We start from the raw sequence: 6000 nt of genomic DNA, 5'->3' as shown, positions 1-6000 counted from the left end.
GTAGAGCGAAGAGAGCGGAGACGAGTCTGATTAGACAACTAGGAAGGTTGTGTGTGACAACCCCAGACACAACAATCCCCTCTCCGATTTGATCGCGGTAGCACGAGTGGAAAGCAGGAATTGCTGAAAGCTCGAAAGAAGCCATTCAAGAAGTTAGAGAGTGGTTCCTCTAGCTCTAGTAGTTCCAGCCCGAGTTATACTGGAACCTATTGCAGAGTTTGTGGCGGGAGACATCTCACGGAGCAATGCCGGGGAGTAACTGGTAGGTGCAATATATGTAAACAACAAGGACATTTCGCTAAAGCTTGTCCACAGAGAGGTCCCTGAAGATTTCAGGGAGCAGGATCATCTGGTGGAAAGGATCGAGGAACAGAACCAGGACACCCTTGATGATATAGTGACAGGTATTGATCTTTTATGATTGTATTGCATATGTATTGATATATACGAATGCATTCTTGATGTTTATCTGTGACTGAGTTGCGTTGATATATGTTGTACCTGTTGGGTCTGTGTTACTGTAGTACTGACCTTTATACTCTTTGGGGAAAAGAATTGATATCGGTGAATTCTGTGACATATTATATACTACAGTAAGCTGAGAATGAAAACGAGTTAAAGGGTGTTGTACTTGTGTTGCCTGATTCGGATTACGTTATTGATATTGATATATCGAACAAGTACAGAGCTATTTTAGATTCTTTCCAGGAGATGGTAAGATTCGAACCTGAAATGGCCAAGGAATGAATGTTATACGATAAGGATTTAGATTTTAAATTCCTTGATATCTGTATTGTTATGATTCGATGATTATCGAAAGGAATGGAGTAATTCCTTATGTATTCAGTTGATGACTGAAGTTGAGTCTATCATGAATAGATTTACTAGTAGCAGGAAGTTTGCTATAGTCTTTCAGATGAGATTTCAGGTTTGTTCTGTATCAGGAAGAATGATGTCAGTCTTGATTCGATACCAGGTATGGGTTTCATTTTAGAATTTCTTAATAAATAATACTGATTGAACTGAAAGAATTGGAATGTCAGTTGAAAGATTTACTGCCGGAGAATTAGAGTTACACCTGATTATGTGTTTCTCTGTAAAAGACTTCAGTTCTGTGTTTGGATTGATAAAGTCTGTGTTCGGAAGTGTTATGATGATTTTATGCTTGTTTTGTCTATGACATTTTATTATATTCATAGCATATAACCGATTGAATTGAACAGTTGAAATTTTTATTGAATATTCTGGGAACTGAAATTGTTGCATACAAAATTGTTCGGATATGTATCGGGATGGTAAAAGATTGTATTCAGAGTCCGTGATATCTGAAAATAGTATACTGATTGATTGTAGCACGGTGAGACCGTGATCAGTGGCTGAGTACGACATTGAATATGGCAGAATTTTCGAAATGTCAGAAATTGCGTTCTATGCAGTTATTAGATCAGTATTGCGTATTGATATTCTGAATCTGATCCGATATTATTATCATTATGAGTTCGTTTTTAGATACCGATCGTTAAGAACCGTTGAGCTTATATACAGTTCAGTCGAGTCAGAACTGATTTTGAAGATTAAAGTAGTTTAGAAGTTTGATCAGATTGTTCAAAACTTGATTTGATAGTCAGAACCGAATACCAGGTAGGTATTTCTTCTTTAATTTATGTTATTAACTAATTTGTTTATATCAGTAGTTCGGATCTGAAATCACGGATAGGGTCAGAAATGCACCGTAGTGGATTCAGTGTTCAGTCTGATGATTGAAAATGTATGATATTCGAACAAATAATTGTGATATAGACAGATGAGATCAGTTATGATAGAAATTGTATTGAAATGTTGGCAGAAATTGTACTGATACGTCTGAATCACTAACAGAAAAGACAGAAAGATAGAAATCAGAAGATTTATTACAGAATTGTATAGTTCTAAATAGAAATGGGAGTACATTTCTATGGCTTTTGTAATGAAATTACCGCCATTTTTCCAGATTAGGATATGATATGATTGTGATTGACAGATTGTTCAATCTATATCTATTAGTTTGTACAAGATGACGTACAAATATAACCAAATGACACAGATCGATGTCAGGAAAAATGGTCAGAATAATTAGAATACAGAAATAGAGTATATCGGATTATGATTTCCGGTTGATTTTGTACTTATGACAGGGTATACCACGAGCTTTCTCTCAGACTTGTCACATATTGACAGACATTCAGGGTATATTTTATCCAGATTTGAAATCAGAGGTTGATACAAGAAAGAGATTTCAGAATGAATTCATTGAGATGAGAATTTGATTTAAACTCTGTTATACATATCTTCTGATATATCTGAATTGATTGTTTGTGAGTTCGAGGACGAACTCAGATCTAAGAAGGGGAGAAATGTAATGCCCAGGAATTATAGAATTGATAAACCAAGATTATTAATCTTCATTAACGTGAGACTCGGAAGATATGAGAATGCATGACATGCAATGAGGGTAGAAAAGACATGAGAAAATAAGAATTTTTATTTGAGACAAGACCGCACCCGCGCCCAGAACAGGAGTGCACCCGCGGTCATGCAATTGTGGATTTTTTTAAGAAAGGCCGAAGCCACACCGCACTCGCGGTGCAACAAAGACCGCACCTGCGGTGCATGGACAGAAAGTTGGCAAATTTTATTCGAAGCGATACCGCACCCGCGGTGCAAGAGGGACCGCACCCGCGGTAGTGACACCGCACCCGCGGTCGAAAATTTTTGAAAATTATAAAGTAGCCGAAGCTTGAGCGCACCTGCTGTAGTGACCCGTTCCAGAATCACCTACTAGTCAAGAACTAAGCATGCAATTAACCTAATTAACAATAATCAGAGATAACAGCGGAAAAAGTCAACAACAATACCGATAAACTAAACCAACCAGCTACTCAACGTCCTCCTCCTGCTCCTCCTGAGCTGTCCAACCTGAGGCCTGCCCCGTGGGAATGGGGTGTCCAAGAATAAACAAAACCGAGGACGTGAGCGATAAGAACGCCCAGTACAAAAGTATGAGTATACAGACCTATATGAAATGCACATGCTATGATCATGATACCGGGGTAGTCAAGAAACAGGAATCACAAAGGATCTCAAAATGCTCAGTCTAGAGGCGCCAAGTGGATAGTGCCGCGCGGTACACCTCTGGGTCACTGCATCCACTACAAGACAGACGTGGACCTAAAATGTCCCGGACCACCGAAGCCCTCCCGACCCGTCGGCCACTGTGTACTCTCGGTGTCCATGCGTCCACAAGACAGGGCTGAGCGGCCCCAAGATATAGCTTATCTCGAAAGAGATACAGCTCAACAGTAAAGGCTATCTCAAAGGAGAATACGGCTCAACATGAAATGCAACGTGCAGTAATAAACGTGACATAATAGCATGCATCATATGACATATATCAATGCACCACATAATCATGCAACACATATAAGAATGTATACTCAACCAGGATATCTCGGATAGTACTTTCGTACCTCTATCACAGCAAGCCTAGCCTTACGCAACACCGCTAATCAGGTCTAGAACAAGCCTTCGTCCGTCGACAGCCCTTTGATGTCGATTGCCTCGAAACTCCGGCGCTGCTATGCTACCAATCCCGGCAGCTCTTGGCTATCGCTCGAACAACAACTAGCCCTAGAATCCTTCCAAAACTCTCAAAGAGGAGACTTAACTCAAGGAATGGCAAGTCACAAATGAGAAATCCGAGCACTATTTATAGGCCATGTTCGGATCCTCCGAACACCACTTCGGAACGTCCGAACGCTACGTGTCCATTGGCTCTTGACAGCTCATGATCGGATCCTCCGATCATACACTTCGGACCGTCCGAACATGCACGTGTCCAGCTGCTCTTGACACCTCATGATCGGATCCACCGAACCCACTTCGGACCTTCCGAACTCTTCGGTGCTTCCGAACCATCTTCGGTCCGTCCGATCATGACTCGGTCAAAATTACACATTAAACCTTCTTAATCACCAATAATCCGTTAATTACCCAATTTGGGATTCGGGCTACTACATTCTCCCCCCCTTAAAACGATTTCGTCCTCGAAATCAAGCTTAGAAAATGAACAAAACGAAAATAACAACATCATTACCCTCCAAATCTAAGGGACAACCCATCACTAGACGCTTGGCTAAAACCGAATGACCCATCGGAGTAGAAACGGAAAGAATGACATCTAGAGAAACATGCGGTAACTTATGACGCTTAACAAATCGTCCTGGTCACCCCAACGACCTACACTTCCCTGACTACTCTCATCACCACAGTGGTCAGCCCTTGCTACAACATAGAATAGGGAAACTAGTAAATTGGTCAACGGAAATCCCAAAACAAAAATCTATATCCCAAAATCGCACGCATGCTCTGATACCATAAATGTAGTGACCCGTTCCAGAATCACCTACTAGTCAAGAACTAAGCATGCAATTAACCTAATTAACAATAATCAGAGATAACAGCGGAAAAAGTCAACAACAATACCGATAAACTAAACCAACCAGCTACTCAACGTCCTCCTCCTGCTCCTCCTGAGCTGTCCAACCTGAGGCCTGCCCCGTGGGAATGGGGTGTCCAAGAATAAACAAAACCGAGGACGTGAGCGATAAGAACGCCCAGTACAAAAGTATGAGTATACAGACCTATATGAAATGCACATGCTATGATCATGATACCGGGGTAGTCAAGAAACAGGAATCACAAAGGATCTCAAAATGCTCAGTCTAGAGGCGCCAAGTGGATAGTGCCGCGCGGTACACCTCTGGGTCACTGCATCCACTACAAGACAGACGTGGACCTAAAATGTCCCGGACCACCGAAGCCCTCCCGACCCGTCGGCCACTGTGTACTCTCGGTGTCCATGCGTCCACAAGACAGGGCTGAGCGGCCCCAAGATATAGCTTATCTCGAAAGAGATACAGCTCAACAGTAAAGGCTATCTCAAAGGAGAATACGGCTCAACATGAAATGCAACGTGCAGTAATAAACGTGACATAATAGCATGCATCATATGACATATATCAATGCACCACATAATCATGCAACACATATAAGAATGTATACTCAACCAGGATATCTCGGATAGTACTTTCGTACCTCTATCACAGCAAGCCTAGCCTTACGCAACACCGCTAATCAGGTCTAGAACAAGCCTTCGTCCGTCGACAGCCCTTTGATGTCGATTGCCTCGAAACTCCGGCGCTGCTATGCTACCAATCCCGGCAGCTCTTGGCTATCGCTCGAACAACAACTAGCCCTAGAATCCTTCCAAAACTCTCAAAGAGGAGACTTAACTCAAGGAATGGCAAGTCACAAATGAGAAATCCGAGCACTATTTATAGGCCATGTTCGGATCCTCCGAACACCACTTCGGAACGTCCGAACGCTACGTGTCCATTGGCTCTTGACAGCTCATGATCGGATCCTCCGATCATACACTTCGGACCGTCCGAACATGCACGTGTCCAGCTGCTCTTGACACCTCATGATCGGATCCACCGAACCCACTTCGGACCTTCCGAACTCTTCGGTGCTTCCGAACCATCTTCGGTCCGTCCGATCATGACTCGGTCAAAATTACACATTAAACCTTCTTAATCACCAATAATCCGTTAATTACCCAATTTGGGATTCGGGCTACTACACATGCGCTGCTGAACACACCGCACCCGCGGGCATGCGTGTCGCTTGAAAAATGATGCCACGTTTCATGAAGTGCATGCAGTATATATACAGAAGAATGACACGTTATTTCCTCAGAATTCAGACAAAAGGGGCGAAGACTTTGAAAGAAAATCCTTACGCCTTTTAGATTTGCGATTGTGGAAAATCCGTCTATCAGAATTCGAATCCGAACGCAGTATCGTGCTCCTTTCGCTACGAGCTACACAAGGACGTAAGTTTTGTTACGTTTTGAGATGTTTTGAAAATATGATGTTGCTAGAATCGAATATGATTAAGATA

Source organism: Primulina eburnea, chromosome 10, assembly GCF_022965805.1.
Source record: "Primulina eburnea isolate SZY01 chromosome 10, ASM2296580v1, whole genome shotgun sequence".
Lineage (NCBI taxonomy): Eukaryota > Viridiplantae > Streptophyta > Magnoliopsida > Lamiales > Gesneriaceae > Primulina > Primulina eburnea.
The sequence above is the reverse complement of the archived record's forward strand: the minus strand, read 5'-3'. Positions refer to the sequence as shown.